The sequence below is a fragment of the Eumetopias jubatus genome, unplaced genomic scaffold (assembly GCF_037043125.1).
Source record: "Eumetopias jubatus isolate StellerSeaLion01/CBP00866 unplaced genomic scaffold, mEumJub1_p1.0 scaffold_10, whole genome shotgun sequence".
In the NCBI taxonomy this organism is placed as follows: Eukaryota; Metazoa; Chordata; class Mammalia; order Carnivora; family Otariidae; genus Eumetopias; species Eumetopias jubatus.
The window spans coordinates 125661380-125679931 of record NW_028274816.1 but is presented as its reverse complement, the minus strand read 5'-3'; the positions used below and the strand labels follow the sequence as shown (position 1 = coordinate 125679931).

Genomic DNA, 18552 nt, shown 5'->3' with positions numbered 1-18552 from the left:
TTTTTTGTTAGTGTCTTCCCCTCACAGCTGAAATAAAACCCCACTGCCGTGATCCTACACCTAGGTCTGAGTCTAGTCTGTCTTTAATGGGGTAGGCATACCTTGTCTAAATATAGGGAGGTGTAGACTTGGCCAATATGTAGAGAGACAGTAGAATGACCTTAGCTGGTCTTCAATACTAGTGTTACACTTAAATTTAAAGAAATAGGGACACTGTGATCTAGTTATGCTCACAGGCTGAGGTGCTCTTTCCAGCTGCTCAGCTTCCTTAAGTAAAAAGTTGTCTGCACTAAACCAATCGTTTTAAAAGCTAACGTTAGTCACTTCAGAAAGAAGCCAGAAGTTCATGCCATATGAAAACATGCCTAAAGAGTGATTTCTTTTTCTTTAATTGACCTATGGAAAAATGTGTGTTCATGTCTTCTGCCCATTTCTTGATTGGATCATCTGTTCTTTGAGTGTTGAGTTTGATAAGTTCTTTATAGATTTTGGATACCAGCCCTTTATCTGATAATGTCATTTGCAAATATCGTCTCCCGTTCTGTCGGTTGTCTTTTGGTTTTGTGGACTGTTTCTTTTGCTGTGCAAAAGCTTTTGATCTTGATGAAATCCCAATAGTTCATTTTTGCCCTTGCTTAAAGTTAACATTTATTCAGGATGTAAAAGGTAAAGCCTAAGGTTTATGTACTTTAGAATAATAACTTGCATTTATATAGTCCCAGTACTTGCTACTTTCTAGAAAGCCTACAGAAACTTTTGTCTACTAAGAAGAAAGGATATTTTATTCCCAAGCATGTGAGACAGGGTAGATATATCTAATCCTGCTTTACAGATGAAGAAATTTAGATAAAGAGAAGTACAATGATTTTCTAGAGGACTAAATGAATCAGTAATATGGCCAGTGCAGTATACCACCCTTTAGCTCAAGCAGCCATCCATTACCCTCCTTTAAGAGTATAAAACAACCCAGGCAGTCTTCCTATCCTTTTTTTTTTTTTTTTCCCCTCTTAATTAGCCAACACCGGGGTTGGGGAGGGATAGGATTCCACTTGCAGAAAGATTTTCCAGTGGAAGCTTGAATTCAGTAAACAAATTAACTGGTTACTGAACAGGAACCAATAGGATTTAAGTCACATTTGCAGAATAGTCCGTCCCATTGTGACATAACTTTTTAGAGCATTCTTTGAGAGTTATCTCTTCTGCTATAAAAAATCTAGTTGTATTTTTTTGTTTAATAACTCTTGAAACATAGTGATGATTTCTTCTTGAACCAATGGAGTGCTTTTAAGGTTCGTAGTGAAAATCTCTTAAAAATCATAAACTTGGGCAGTTTATAATGTTATATCAGGAAATTGAGAGCCCCTTGTCTCACCTCAGATTAATATGATTCATTAGTGACAGAAAAGAATTCCAGGCCACCTTTCAGTCCCATGCTTTTCTCTCTACCTTTGCATGTTTCCCTGCAAGAGGTGAGATACTAACTTCTTTTGTAAACAGAGAATCTGCCTAAAGTGCTAAAACGGACTCAAAGGCATTCAGCCATAGGTAAAGTGAGACTGGACAGTTGAGTCCTCGCCAAGTGTGCACCTACTGCTTACTGCTTCCCCCAAGTCAGTGAAAATGCGATCTGAGAACTGGAAGTCTATTTGTGGAAAGGTTTGATATAGCTATCTTATCATATTTCCCATCCTGTTTCACTCAAACATCTTGTTTACTGTTATGATCTCATTTGTAGAGGAGAAGTAAGAAGCAAAAATAGTTGCCTATTACAACATGGCAACTGCACTGTGATTTAGATACATATTGAATCAAGTCTTATTCCCCAGACTTACCCAGTCCTTTCTTCTGGATAGCCTGTATGTGGTTCATCTGTAATAAAAATTCTTTTAAAATTTTCCAACAGCTGTGTTTTACACAAGCACTGATTTTAGAGGTGTGGAAATTATCTATGAGAACTGTCTTTTAATTCTTAATAATAGGTATTTAGCTGAGAACCAAGGAGATTTAGCACTACTCGCTTAGCAGTTCTTCACTAATGTCCTATTCTGATGTAAAACAAATGATTTTATAAAATTCACTTGCCTTCCTTTGATGGAAGCTAGCTTCAGGTTTCTGATAATCTTTTGCTTGTTACTATGTTCAGACAACTGAGTAACTAAGTTTGCTGTCTTTTATGAATGGTTTGAAATGCTGGTTCCAGAACTTAGCTTCATTGTCTTTAATTTAACTTAAGCCCTCACTGTATCATCAGCATATTGTCATATCCGTTGAATGGGGGAGAAGGAAGGAGGGAAGTCCTTTGTGTAAAAACATTCTCCTCAGCTGTTCTTCCTTGATGCTGGAAGTTTGGTGCCTGGCAGGAAATGATACAGACATGTGTGATAACAAAGTGACATGAGGAAGAATTGCTTGTAAGGTTCTTGGACTTGTCCAGGATGATTGGCTGTCAGCTGGCAGATAGATAGGGTAAGGCAGATTTTATCTCAAAATCTGAGGGTTAACAAAGTATAACTTAAGAGAAAGAAACCTAGTTTGAGAAAAGTTTGGACAGAGCAGGTGGTATGAAAGCTAATAGCCATGTAAATACACTTCTTTCTTTGACCCTCCTGGGTGAGAGTCTTAAAGCATTGGAATTTGTTAAAGGGAAAAAATGATCTGTCTGAAGAGCCAGGAGGTACAAAGAAAAAGACATTCTTTGAGTGCAAGGAATTTGCTCATATCAAAGCTTTTCTCTCTCAGGTTTTTCTGACAATTTGAATTTCTTTATGGAACAAATTTTCCATCTGTACCAGAAAGTAAGCTAGACAGCTATCCCCAAGATGGATATCATCCATCGTCTCTTCATTCCCATTTGCTCCAATCAAACCACCCTTCTTTCTCACCTGGAATACGAAAGTAACATCTAGCTCCCTGTTTCTATTTTAACGCTTTCCAATCCATTCTCCTTGCTGTAGTTGGAGAAATCTTTCTGGAAATGCAAACTTTGGATCTCTGTTAATCTTCAGAATAAAGTCCAAATTCTTTGGCAAGTTGTGTAAGACCTTTCATTTCTGTGCCCTGCTTACCTCTCCCCATCTTTATTGTGGCCCTTCCTCTACTTTGCACAATATAGTGAGGTTATATTAGCAGTTTAGGTAGCTTTATCCTAACAAATTTATATAAACCTAGAAATTATCAGCTCCATTGTCATGTTAGCAGTAAGTGGAGCTTTTATAGGACCTAGAAGAGGCTCCTGTGCCTGAATAAGGGGTGTCTAGAGTCTTTTGCAGTTAACTTCCCCAGAAGGCAAATGTAGGACAGTAACCCACATAACACACCCAACTTCTCAGGAAAGGGAAGTTCAAAACTGAACGCTAAATAGCACTTTGTGAGAACTTTGCAAGCAAGTTAAAAGTTCTTTGGTGAGTAGAAGTTCCCCACTCGCATCAGGCATGATTGAAGGCTGCAAACAAGTAGGCAGCCTTTTCCTGTAGTCTGTGTTGCAGACATGTGGGCTTAGGCATTTGCTACGTGAGCACCAGAAAAGAGGTTTTACACAGTGACTTTCACGCTGTATAGTCCTCCAAAGTGCGCTTGAGTCTTCAGCACCGTCCCTGTTGTCATTTGCAGATCACATTTACTAAACACTCTGTCCGTGGCATTAGACTGGGCACTATGTAAAGCAGGGCGAAGGCACTCACCCTCCATTGCCTTACACGGGAAAGCGAACAATATAGACCTAGGAGTATTCATCTTGCTAAACAGAATAAAGTTTAATAAATAAAAGCAAGACAATAGAACAGATAAGTGTATTTATTATCTTTGCTTTTACATGAATTCTTTTGTACATAATAAGCATTTTTATTTGGAGTTGGAACAAGAAGGGAGGAGTAAGGCATCTTGCTTCCCACTCAGATTTTTCCATGGGAGATTGTGCCCTATCTCTCTTAGCACAGAGATAGGCAGCCCCTGCAAAGAGCTGAGTGGCACTGCTGACAGAGAGCCTCAATCACTGGAGACACATGGGCAGCTTGAATCCTCCTTGTTTGAGTAGCAGACGTTGCTGACGGCAAAGCATTTGGGCAGAGAGGTGGCTCATAAATGAGGAACTTCGTCTAAGAAACTATGGGTTTCTCAGCCCTTAGGGTTCTAATTGTTGGTTTCTTCACAGCTCACTTTCTCTCAGGCCCCACCCCTCCTCACTTTGGAGAACTTGTTGACAACAGCTTTACTTTTTCAAGTCTTGCACAAAGGCAGATGTCTCTGAAAAGCAGCTTACGCAGAACATCTGTGTGCTTGACTCCGTTCCCACGGTGCGTTTTCCTGTACTGCTCTTTTTTGGGGGTGGGGGCAGGGTCCTTTTTAAAAATTGAAAACACAGTATATAACAACATCATTAAAGAGAAATTTGCAAAAAAAAGAAAACTATCACCCACAGTGTCACCTTCCTTTGCTAATAGTCATTTCCACTCCTGCCTTACTACCTTCCCATTCTTCACATGCATGGCTTTTTTGCATGGTTATGGCCTTTTTCTTAAGCAGAAGTTCAGGTAATTTGAAATACAGCTACTTCCTTATTTTTTTTCCTGACTCTAGCATAATTTGGTTTTGGGTCTTGAGTTACCAAAAGGGCATTGCGATTTTATCAGCATTTTGTCAGTGAGTTCTAGTTTTTATTTTCCTTTCCTACACCCAAGTATTCTAGTTTTTAGAGTGTGGCTGAGACCTAACCTTTATTTTTTAAAAGTAAGACATACATGTATGTGTAGGATTTTTAATTTCCTTTACACTTAAAAACTGGTATTTTAAATTACATTGATTTTTAAGGCACATTACTGGGCCCACTCCAGGACAGCCTTATTTAGGAAAAAAACATGTCTACAATGTAAAACTCTTGATTTGCTGCATTAAATATACTTACTAAGGTTTTAAGATATGCATGTAAAAATAGAAATAGAATGTATTATTTTTTACCCTAATAGATGACAGAAATAGAAAATAGAAATATAAAAAAATATTTTTACATATTAATATTAAATTCTATTAAAATATTAATGGGAAAAATAAAAGCAACATAAATAGAAAACACTTATTAGTCCACATGTCAGTATTCACAGTAAATATAAATAAAACTTAACCAATTCATGCAGCCAAAAGAAAAACAGTGTGTCTGTATCTTTTGCCCTTATTGAGTGCAAGCCTCAACTCTCCCAACACCTGACTAGTCTCATTGGTAGCAGTGCTTCACTTGTAACTAGTTGTTTACCTTATCAAGCTGTCTCATCTTTTGTTCTCTAATGATAAGGCCATATCCATGTTTCTCATTATTCTTCCTTTATTGTTTTACAAAAAAGAATGAAATGGAGCATATCTTCTTGTTTTGCTACAATGGAATATCTTCAGCCACCTTCCTTTTAGAAACTCTGGTCCCCTGTGCTTAGATACTTAAAGGATGAATCTCTGGGATGTGTAGGGTCCTCCGATGACTAAGCAAGTCTACAAAACTCACATCCAGCCTCACTAGCTGTCTGCTACTGTGTGAGAAAATGGTAGGATTAGGATTGCAGCTCTCCTTCCAGTCATTGTACAAAAATTTTGCCTTTGGCAGTTAAAGTCATTTCCTTTTGTTCCTTATGTTTTCCTGTGTCTTGAGTTGCCATTTGGGAGTTTATAAGACCTAGTTCAACCAGGACCTAAAAGCAATCTAGGTATGGGATTGTACTACAATATCTGTTGCTACACTGGAGCAAATATGTGACTTTTTTTTTTTTTTTAAGTAATCTCTACACCCAACATGGGGCTCAAACTCACAACCCCAAGATCAAGAATCACATGCTTCACTGACTGAGCCAGCCAGGCACCCCAAAACATATGAAATTGAAATTTACACTTGGATCATTTTGATTGGAATATTTTTCTTTTTTTCCAAATCCTAACTAAAATGTTTGGAATTCTCATTACTTCACATTGCACTCTAGAGTATTGCAAAATACTACTGTGTGAACTCTTTGTCTCTAACTCTCTGATTTCTTATGAATAGTATTTGGAAAATAGGGAAGAAAGTGCTTTGGGTCACGCTTCTTCATAAATTGATCTAAAATGTGCATTTAGTAAATTTAAAAAATTAATTATTAAGCATTAGATCAGGCATCAAGAAAGCTCAACAAATTAAATTTGTGAGGAACCAGTGGGGTAAACTTTTCATCTCTACTGGTGGTGCAATTCTATGGTGAGTCTGTAATGATTAAGTAGGAAGCAAGGAACATTGGACTGGTTAAAAACTGTGAGCTAATTAAGGCCTCAGACTGCTACTTGCTTTCTCTTTTTCCTTTTCTTTGACAACTCCTTAAATTGTCCTTTGAACTTTGCCTTTTGCTATTTGTTTTTGTTTTCTCTTCCTTCTCCTTTTCCTCCATCATCATCATCACTATTTTACAAAAGTTAACTGTTTTTTAAGTGTCAGAACCTAAGCACTGGCAACAGTGTTCTTCCTGGATTTCATTGTGTGTTAGTACATGGCCAAGGGGATCTGTAATACGCATTAAAATAGTTATGAAAATAAGGATTTGCCCAAGGACTCTAAAGTCAGTGCAGTGATAGTAAAGAAAACCAGGCAATAGATTTAAAAGACATTCAAACTTTGCCATGCCTTTCTCTATTCCCCTTTGTTTGATATTTAAGAATTATTATTTTGGGGGCACCTGGCTGGCTCAGTTGGAAGAGCATGAGACTCTTGATCTCAGCGTTGTGAGTTTGAGCCCCACGTTGGGTGCAGAGATTACTTAAAATTAAAGGTAAAATCTTAAAAAAATATTTTTTTGAGGGACTTTTAAGAGTGTCTGTTGCAAATTATTTCATTTTCTTAGCCTACTAAGGTAGATAACTCTAGGAGAAATGGTTTGATAAGGAAAATTGACAGACTAGTGCTCTACAGACTGTATTAAATGTTTGTGGCCAGGGAGTTTTGAGAATTACTTGTAAGACTGCAATAAAGTAGCACTGAACTCTGAACTGACTCAATTTAAAAAGAAAGAAACAAATAAACCCTTGGTTTTCTGATGTTTGAGAATTCTCAACCCAGTTGCTACCCTGGTGGGTAGGCTGCAATGGGACTGCATTGTACAGAACAAGCAAAGAACTCAAACTGCTAAAGCAGCCATGGAATGGAACTTTAAAAAAATAAAAACAAAAAACTTGGAAGTAAGTCTAAATGTTTATCCCTGCTCTATCTTGCTGATTGTGTAATTGGTAAACTTAGGCAAGTTACTCTCATCTATGTTTCTTCATCTATGAAATGGGAAGAATCACTTCCTTTCATAGAGTTGTGAGATAGTGATGTAAAATCATGCCTGACACAGGGTGCGCATTCAATAAATGATAATTACAACATCTTCTTTAAGTTTATTTTATGATGCTCGGAACCAGCTCCTAACCACTTCCACCACCGTGACACAACTCCCAGAGAGAACATTTTGGTGGATATGCCATTGTACCAGATTGCAAGTTTTCACAAATAAAGTTTGTGAAATAATGGTAAAGCTGTTGTCATTATTATCAACAAAAAGCTATCTAGTAGACAGTTGATTGTATAGGTCTAAGGCTCTGGTGATCTGAGCTGCAGAACCAGTGTGGAAGTTGTAGCAACCTGCTTCCATGATGGTTCCCATTGATTCTCGACTTGCAGTATTTACATCCCTATGTAGTCTCCCTCCTACGTTAAATATGGTTGTCCTGTATAACTAATAGCGTGTTGCAGAAATTATGGTGTGTAGGGGGTGTGTAGGGGCTCCTGGGTGGGCCAGTCAACTGAGCATGTGATTCTCGATTTCGGCTTAGGTCATGTCTTGGGGTCATGAAATTGAGCCCTTGCGTGGGGCTCTGCACTCAGCCGGGAGTTTGAGGATTTCTCTCCCTCTCCCTCTGCCCATCGCCCTGCTTGCACGCACACTCACTCTCTGTCTCTCTCTCTAAAAAAAAAAAAAAAAAAAAAAAGAATAAATCTTTAAAAATAAATAATCTTTAAAAAAAGAAAGAAATTATGGTGTGTGACTTCCAAGGTTAAATCATAAAACATTGCACTTCTGCCTTGTTCTCTCTGGATCACTTACTCTGGGGAAAGACAGCTGACATGTCATAAGAGTACTCAAGTAGAACAGTACAGAAGTTTACATAGCAAAGAACTGAGGTCTCCTATCAGTAGCCATCTGATGGAGCCATTTGAGAAGCAGATCTTTCAGTCCTATTCAGGGCTTCAGAGGCCTGCTGCATCCTGATAAGAGACCCTGAGCCAGAACCACCCAGCTAAGCTGCTCCTGAATTCCTAACCCACAGAAACTGTGAGATAATGAAGGATCTTTATTGTTTTAAGCTTCTGCATTTTAGAGTAATTTGTTATTCAACAATAGATAACTAATCAGAAGTCATCTATATCTAGGATAAAGTGGCCACAGTGAACACGTGAGAGTCACAAGAGAGGGGATTATAGTCAGAAAGTGGGAGTTTAGTTTCTGAAATCAAGTCCACCAAGATCTGATGCCTTCCAAAGCGACTCTGGGAATTAGAAATCTAAATGGAGTCCAGGTAAAAGCCTTTGAATATTAGGAGGATGAGAAATTTGGGGACACAACTGTTGGATGTTCATCTATATGAACAATGGAATCCCTCTCCCTCTCCTTCTCTCCCTCTCTTCCTTTCTCAAAAAAATAAAATAAAATAAAATCTCAAAAAAAAAAAAAAGAAAGAAAAAGAAGAAGCTTTGCATTAGGGTGAAAGAGAAATCTGAAAACAGATTTGGGTTGGACATTTTGGCCAAGTGCTTAAAAGCCCAGCTTGCATTCCTTCTGCAGGTGTGTTTTAAATACCTGGAAAGGCATTTGTTGAATCATGCAAATGAAGTGATTTTTCAAATGCTGAACAGTTTCTGAGTTAATATCCTTTTGTTTTGTCTTGTTTTGTTTATTCCCACCAACTATTTTAAATTTGGTCTCAAGTAATATTGGTCTTGTCTTGGTAACCAATACATCTGGCAATTTAAATACTGAGAAAGAACTGTTCAGGTTATTTACTTTTTGGTCCAAACAGCTTTTAAGCTTTACCTTTTTGAAAGAGAAGTATTTAAGTCCAGAGTTTAGGGCCACAGGACTGAGAAGCTTTGTTAATTCAGCCTGTAAAGGAAATGGGCTCCTTTGAGCTGAGGCAGTTTCTCCTCTCCTTGGAGAAGGACCTTCTTGAGAACAAGATTCTCACTCGATATGGCCTTTATTATATTGAGATATATTCCGTCTAAACCTACTTTGTTGAGAGTTGTTTATCATGAACAGATGTTGAATTTTGTCATATGCTTTTTTCTGCATCTATTGAGATGATCATATGGTTTTTATCCATCATTTTGTTAATGTGATATATTGATTGATTTACAGATGTTGAACCATCCTAGAAAAAATCCCACTTGATCATGATGAATGATCCTTTGAATATGTTGCTGTATTCGGTTTGCCAGTATTTTGTTGAGGATTTTTGCATCCACGTTCATCAGGGATATTGGCCTTTAGTTGTCGTTTTTGGTAGTGTCTTTGGTTTTGATATCTGGGTGGTGCTGTCATCATAGAATAAATCTGGAAGTTTTCCTTCCTCTTCTGTGGTTTGAAATAGTTTGAGAAGAATAGGTATTAACTCTTTAACTGTTTGGTAGAATTCACCTGTGAAGCCACTTGGTCCTGGACTTGAGTTTTATTATTGCCAGTTCAATTTTGTTGCTAGTAATTGGTTTGCTCAGATTTTCTATTTCTCCGATTCAATTTTGGAAGATTGTATGTTTCTAGGCATTTAGGTATCCATTTCTTCTAGGTTGTCCAGTTTGTTGGCACATAATTTTTCACACTAGTCTCTTATAATCCTTTATATTTCTGTGGTGTCGGTTACTTCTCTTTCATTTCTGATTTTATTTATTGAGTCCTCCCTCTTTTTCTTTTGCATCCACTTTTCTCATGTAGGCTTTCTTTCCCCTCCTTCCTGAGCCCCACGGTCTTCCTAACTTTTTGTTTTTGGCATCTAGTTTTTGATATTTTTTTAAAATAGTCATAGTCATAGTCAACAAACTTATTAAAGGAAAAAAGGGAAGAAGCAACTTTAAGAAACAACGTGAAAGTATTTGCCTCATTGGAATATGTCTAAACTTTTCCCCACTGGAACCTAAACTTTGTCTTCAGGATACTGTGAAAAATAGGCTTTGCAGTAAAATCCTGTCTTTGTTCTCTTTAGATGAACTGACCAGAGATGTGTTTTTAACCGCTGGTTGCTTCAAATTATTAGGCCCACAGTATGTCCTGTTGTGGGAACATCTAACTCTGGATAACGGGTTAAAGTGCTGCCCTGGGTGTCAGATGACATGGAGCTTAGTATGAGTTTGAACTAACTAGCTGTGTGACTTGTGACAAGTCATTAAATTCTTTGAACTTCAGTTGATATATCAGATTCTCTGTTGCAAGCTCAGAAATGAATTTTAACTTATCTTAACCAGAATATTTGTTAGAAGGAAGTCAGAGCTCACCTACTGGATGGGAGGCTTAGAGAACAGGCAGGAGCCAAGGGCATTCAGAGAAGCCCAGGGAGTAGGAACAGACTGGTTTATACCTTGCCTTTCTCCCCACGGTGAATGTGACCGTCCCCCACCATCTCTACTCCACTCCTTTGGGTAACTTGTCTTAAGATTTGGGGAGAATTTCCAACTGTCCAGGCCTAAACCACATGCCAGGTTCTTGGAAGGCCCCTTTACAGTTCCAGAGTTGGAGACCACCAAGACCACATTTGGGGGGATTCCCCAAATAGAGACCAGAGGGAGATTAGGAAGGAGACATCTATTGCTGGACAGCCAAAAATAACAAATGTCAAATGGGGTACATTCAGATGTACCCCAGTCTGTGGAAATTGGAAGATTGAGTTATATGGCCAGTGGTAAAATTATTGCTCCTACATTATGTTTCTATCTGAACATTTCTAAGATGCACATGTTTGAGGCAAAATGGAATCATTACAAGATCTCACCAAGTAAATGAGCATCCAAAATGAACAAAAGGAAAGTTCTGGGTTTGTTTCTTCTTCTGTTTATGCTTATAGGGAAAAGACCAGGATAGTCCTGAAGGAGTTTGTCCCTCAGCCTTAAACAAATAGACCTTTGCTTTTCTTCTTAGATTGTAGAAAAGTAGGAAAGGGGGAAAACAAACAGCTGCATCTGAGGGCAGTTGTGCTGGACATTGTACAGGAAAGTTTAAGTGGAAGATTAGCTGGAACTAAAATGGTTTGATGGTTATAGTTAATGAGTAAGAACTGGAGTCCTAAGTTCTTAGCTACTTTGCCGATAACTTGTCTACTTATGTACCCCAGCCTCTGCTTGTTTGCCTATGAGGAGAGAAATAATCCTACTGCCTGCATTCACAGGCATGTGTCTGGAGTTTATACCTTGGGGGAGAGGGTTCCAGGTATTGACTGCTGTTCTAATACTGTCATTTGAGCATATGGCTATGTATGGTAGGGGTGAGGATGGGATTGGGGAATGTTTAATTACAGAGAAGAGTATGTATGATATTTAGATTTAGACTTTCTTCCATTATAGTCTAGACTAGTGTCTAGTCCCTAAGTTCCTTTAGGGTTACAGAATCAAACTTTTTCTCACTACTTGGAAATATGCTTTTGACTTTTGCAGCCATGTTTCCTTCCTGTTTTTTGGAGTTAGCCAAACTTTTCAGTAAGTATTGTTATTGATAGCTCTGTAGTCTTTTGGCCTCTGGTCTGATATTTGAAGCTTTTTATTATGAAATTTCCTTTCTATATGGTATGGTCACGCTGAGTAGGGACATGAGTTCCTCTCCACCTAAGGAACTGACAGAAGCTGCTGCCCTAGTGCCCTGAATCTGAAAATTAAACAACTAAATAAGCAGAGAACACGTATCAAGAAAGGGAGAATGTTAGTGTAGAATATATTTGAAACTTTCCCCTAGATGAATATTCCTCAAAACAAAGATAAAACAAACAGTTCAGATTATGTGTATTTTAGTTTTACATAAATGGTAGCCATATCACTTTGTACAATTTATAGGTAAAACCTAATTTACCTATAAATTTTGGCTTTGACAGAAATACCGAACATTACAAATACTATAAACATGAGAATCTACTTCCTCCATTTCAATATTGAAATAAAAGTATTACATCCACTTTCTGAAACCCAACTTCCCATAGTAAATGATCCATCTCTTCGTGTATGTTATATGTAAAACAGAAGACTATGTATCCACCTGATACTCCGCAATTTGGCCTGGTGTGCTGTTGCTTTCTTTTGTTTCCTTGGCCTTTCTGCTGGTCATGGATGATCACGCTGGCCACATTCTTTAAAAATTACTCCAACCTCGGGGCGCCTGGGTAGCTCAGTCAGTTAAGCGTCTGCCTTCGGCTCAGGTCACGATCTCAGGGTCTTGGGATCGAGCCCCACATCGGGCTCCATGCTCAGCGGGGGAGTCTGCTTCTCCCTCTCCCTCTGACCCTCCCTCCGCTTGTGCTCTCTTGTGTTCCCTCGTGCTCTCTCTCTCAGTAAATAAAATCTTAAAAAAAAAAAAAATTATTCCAACCTCAGAACAGTTAAGTATTTTCTTCTTTTAGTTGACCTTTTTCTCTACACTCTGCCTGAGAATAAACTGCCAGTTAACAAATTTCATGCTTTAGGAAGTGATTTTGATCAGGAGAGATTGGCACAGAGTGCTTCCCCAAATCTATTTAAAGCGGAGTCACCTTTCCTCCATTTCAAGACTGAAATGCTACTGTCATTCCCAACAGAAATTACTGTTCTTTTCTGTACTGTCCAGCCCATCTGGATTCATCTCTCAGCCAGATGTTCTTGATTCCCCTCAGTATAGTCTTTCTGTTCGTGCCCTTGATAAGGGAAACAAAAAAGGCATGAGAAGAGGTGAGATCTGGATTTATTTCAGTCCTTTTCTTTCACTCCCGTAGTCTACTTTTAAATTCTATTCTGTTGGAAGCTCTGTGGGAAAACATTGTATTTCATTTTACTTAAATTATATCATAAAACTAGAACAGCATAGTAGAGAGTGATTCAAAGCATGAACTTTCAAGTCAAATCTTGGTTTGAATTCTTGCTCTGAGGATTACCAGCTGTGTGATCTTGGGCAAATAACGTAGAATCTCTTGAGTCCATCAGTCTCTTAACGTGTAAATTGGGGGTAAAAAATAGTACCTACTTCGTAGGATTGTTGTGAAGATTAAATGAAATAAAGTCAAGTGCTCAGCTTAGTGCCCAGCATACTCTAAGCATCCAGTCAAGTTAGTTATTAGCTATTCATATGTCTAACTAGGAATGATTGTCTCTCTGTTGAGCAAGCAGTTTTATGGCAAGAGAGGAATAGATGATCTTCAGTTGTATTCTGATAAAGACTGGAGAACTTCATTTGTCACTGTGTCATTTTCTTAACAAGATGATCCTGTGTCATTTTCTTATCAAGCAGCTAAATACTCTCCATCTTTAGACTGAGAAAGCTTTTGGGTTTGTGTCTAATTCAGGCATCTGTTATCACCTATGGATGGCTCCATAAAATTTACTGGCGAAGTCCTGTTTCTGGTCCAGAATTGGTCAACTCAGAAAATGTGTAAAAGTTTTCACTTGCTCTCTATATTTTTAAGTAGAGACCAACTCTGTGTTGATTGGATCTTCAGGAAGCTTTTTCAGAAAGACCAGTACTTACATAAATGAATCTCTTGCCGTTCTAGCAAAATATACTAAGCTTTTACCTTACACTGAAGTACATGTGATTGAATTTTATGTACATATAATTTTATTCATATACAAATAAAGCATTTAATTTTCAAGTTGAATTTGAACCACCTAACCCTGTTGGTTGTGAATTTTATTTTTTCACTTCCACACCACCATACTGCTATCCCATTTTTTACAGCGTTTATAGAGCTTTGACTTTTATTCAGTGATGATAAGGGATTTTTGTAATCAGCCACACTTTTATTCCTGATCCCCTGTAACCAACAGTATATGCCACTTTTATGGTAACTGGAGAGTCCTAATCTGGGACCACAGAATAAAGACAATTGACTGTACCATCCATAGTGTGTCTGCCATGACTCTCTGGAAGCCTGTACTGCACCTAATAGGACAGTCTCCTGACCCAGCTGTATCCACTGTGCATTTTGTTCTATCAGAAAAGTTCATGGAGATTTCTGTAAATGATTCAAATAGAAAAGCATCTTTTCTCTTATACTATATGTGAGTTTGACTCCTGGTCTTTCCTTTACCATCAGGAATTTTCCAGGTAGCTTTGAATTAACCAAGGTTAACCAATTAACCATGGTCCCGCCCTAACCCTCCCCGTGTGAAAGCACTACATACATTTTAAAGAACACACTTTTTGCTTTAAAGCATGAGCAACAATAAATGTATCAAACCAGGAAGTTTATTCTTAAACTAGTGTTTGTCTAAGAGAAACTACCTCTGTCTCACAAAAGGAATGACTAAAGCATGCTTGGTTGTTTTAAGCTCTCTACAAATATACTTCTTTTGTAGATGTTGAGACCACTTTGCTTACCGGAAACCAAAGTGCCCACAGCTGTAACTTTGGTAATAGGTAGAATATTAGTCTGTATTTTTAAAATATTTTCATTTGGTAAAGCAGACAGATGCTGTGTTGGCAGAAGTGTGAATTTCATTTCCTGTCTGTGGTGTACCCCACTCATCCTGTCACTCAAGACATTTTGTCTTAGGTTCCCGTAATGTGAGTGAAACAGAGTGACCCACAGCAGGGTGACATGTGCATACCACTAACGTAACAAGAGACAAGACTTGTGCAACAGACCACAAGAGCACAATGCTTTATTTAAAGATGAAAACAAAACAAAATAAAGGCAGCCCCTCCCAGCCAGAATGCAGATTTTTAAAGTGGCATCCGTGGATTCTTATGTTTGTTTTCAGAAGACATGTTCCACTCTATTTGGCAAGTTAGCTCAAAAGTTTATCAGCTTCATGCCACTTAATTAAAGGATAAAATTGAGTCAACGACTGACAACATTATTATAGAGGTGATTTAATTTTATTTGACAATTAATTTATCATCAAACATTTGTATTTACAGTCCATTAATCTGCCACATATATTGAGTTCTGTAACAATTATTTTTTACATGTGAAATTACAGAATTTCTTTTTTCTTGTCCTAAATTACAATTCCTGCTACAATAACGGGACAGATACAACCATGTGGGAAGAACCCTGGGATGAATTGTTTCCATTCCTTAAATAGCCGTTGAGCACCTAATATGTGCTTGGCACTATTTTCAGTGTTAAGGATTATGTACTGAGCAAAATAAAATCCTTGCTCTTCGTTGAGCTTATATGCTATCATAAGGAGATAACCACAGTCAAGTATACAAGTAAATAAAGTATGCAAGTAAATACAAGTATACAAGTAAATAAACATAATTTTAGTATATGATATATATCCTGAAGGAAACAAAACAGAATAACAAGATAGAGTATGATTGGGATGGGGAAGAGGTGATGATACTAGAGCTGTGACTTAAATAGTGACAGGCCAGGAGAAAAAGTATCCCAAGTAGAAAATAAAAAACATGGGACGCCTGGGTGGCTCAGTTGGTTGAGCATCTACCTTCAGCTCAGTTCGTGATCCCAGGGTCCTGGGATCAAGTCTCCACATCAGGCCCCCTACTCAGCGGGGAGTCTGCTTCTCCCTCTCCCTCTGCCCCTTCCCCGCTTGTGCTCGCACGTGCGTGCTCTCTCCCTTAAATAAATAAAATATTTTTTTAAAATAGAAGAAAAGAAAAAGCACAAAGGCCCTGAGAAGGGGCCTGAAATATCGAAGAAACAAAAGAAATCAGTGCAACTATAGCAAGTGAACAAAAGGGGAGATAGTACAAAATCAGAGAAATGATGTATTATTGGATGTTACTAGGCCTTGAAGTCTAAGCTAAAGACTTCAGCTTTTCTTTGTAAGTACAAAGGGAAGCACGTGATGTATCTGTGTATTTTAGATATATACAGTCCCTCCGGTTGCTCTTTGGTAAGTGGATAGCAGCAGTGCAGAAGTGGTTGCAGATAGACCAGTTAAGAGACTTTTTGCTGATAGAATGTCTGGGGTTAGTTTCACTTCAGGGACAAGGTGAAGAGAGTAAGGATGTAGAAGAAACAAAGGTTGGACTTGAATTAAAGCTGAAATGTGTGAGAACATGGGAGTTCATTATATTATCCCCTCTATTTCTGTTTATATTTGTAATTTTCTATAATAAAAAGCTAAAAAAAAAACCTTTAACAGTGGTGTTAGTTTTGAAAAATGATGGTGCCATGGACATTGTCAAAGTGGTAATGGAGCTAAGTGGGCAGATTCAAGATACATTTGGAAATAAAGCCAGGTTTTGCTGTTGGATTAGGATACATAAAGTTGCAGGGAAAAAGAGAAACCAAAGACGACTGTCAAGTATTTTGGACCAAACAATTTGGGTGGATGAGACTAGGGATCAGGTTTGCAGGGACTCAAGAGCTTTGTTTTGGCAATGTAAATTTGAGATGCCAATTGGATTTCCAAGTGGAAATGTTGAGTAGGCAGTGTAATTTACAATACATTAGCTAACTCTGCATAACATACTTACAGGCAAACTTGGAACCCTCCATTCCATTATATGTTTCTAAATTTTGCCATTAGTGTTTTAGAAATTCTAGCCTTTTCAGTTTGTGGATAACATTTAAACATTAAACATTTAAAAGGCTTAGTCTGTTGGTATGAAATAGTTTAGATATATTTTCTCTTTTCTGTGGATATTCACTAGTAATTATATTAACCGCTATCCTGAACAGTAAATCTCCACCTCTGTTGAGCTGTCATTTACATTGAAGGATGATGTTAATATGGCAAACTCCATAGGTTAAACACATTTCCTATGGCCTCTTTTCACTGCATGTGGGAATGCAAGTCAGTGAAAGTAAAATTTGGGGTAACATTTCAGCATGGTGTGTGTGTATTTTAAACAAAATTTTTTAGGCAGACTTTGGGTCTGTTATTAGTAACTGTTGTAACATAATTTACATCTGATTAGAACACTAATCAAACACTGTTATTAATAATCATAGACCCAATAACAATAATATTTGTTAAGGGCACCACTTTTTTTTTCTTGCACTGTGTAATTCCTTTATTTTCTGTGTATTAGTGCTTTACCAACACTATAACCATAAAGAACACAATTCCAAGTACTAATCTTTTTAGTTTGGAGAGATCACAGTCTACAGACACATTTACTTATATTAAACAAGACTAATCTCATTCAAAACTTAATGTAGTTTATAAATTCACATAAATACAGAAATTGATGCAATTAAACAAAAACTTCAGGATCTTAAATTCCTAGATCATAACTTTTTCTGCAGGCTATAGTTACCTGCCCCATGATCACCAATGGTTATGGGTCAATTTAACTACATACAGGATCAACCTTTTATATCCTTAAAGAAAATGTAAATGAAAATTAAAAGTTATTACCAAAAAGTTTAGTGTTTTCCAAATTTCAGATATTTACTTCCCCCTCCCCCCTTTAGTTAGTCATTTCAAATAAACTAAAAATAACCACATCTGACCTGCAACATTCAATAGCAGTCATTTGATGTATAAAATTTCAACTATACTCCCAGTTATTTTAAAACACACAAAAATGGCTACCAATCAATCTGTCTGTCACAAGTTAGAAATACTACATTTAAGAATTAAGATGAGAGGGGCACCTGGGTGGCTTAGTCGTTAAGCATCTGCCTTCGGCTGGAGTCATGATCCCAGGGTCCTGGGATGGAGCCCCGCATCGGGCTCCCTATTCGGCGGGAAGCCTGCTTCTCCCTCTCCCACTCCTCCTGCTTGTGTTCCTGCTCTCGTTATCTTTCTCTCTGTCAAATAAATAAATAAAATATTTTTTAAAAATTTTTTAAAAAAGAATTAAGATGAGAGACCCATGGGTGGCACAGTCAGTTGAACGTCGGACTCTTGGTATCAGCTTGGGTCATGATCTCAGGGTCATGGGATCCAGCCCCACGTCAGGCTCTGCGCTCAGCATGGAATCTGCTTAGGGTTTCTCTCTATCTCTCCCTCTGCCCCTCCCCACCATGCTTATGCGCTCGTTCTCTCGCTCTCTCTTTCTCAAATATGTAAATCTTTAAAAAAAAAAAATTAAGAGGGGCACCTCGGTGGCTTGGTTGTGTGCCCGACTCTTGATTTTGGCTCAGGTCATGATCTCAGGGTCACCGGGATCCCCTCCCTCATCCACCACCACCCCCTCCCCACTCACGCATGTGCTTTCTCTCAAATAACTCTTTAAAAAGAAAAAAAAAAAGAATTAAGATGAGGGTTTCAAGTTTCTTCCAGTTTAGGCATTTATACCTTTATGCTTATCTAAAGATGTTTCTATAGCATTGATATTTGTGTAACCTGTGTTTATGTACCTTAAAATGCAATCCTTTGAAACACTAAGAATTAAATTTATGGTAGAGCTTTGGGAATTTTAA

General features: G+C 37.9%; 1 protein-coding gene across 4 annotated transcripts in view; it reads left to right on the top strand.

Annotated features, from left to right (window-relative positions):
- Positions 1-18552, top strand: part of SSH2 (slingshot protein phosphatase 2) — a 241915-nt gene that overhangs the window by 162314 nt on the left and 61049 nt on the right. The window lies entirely within an intron of this gene.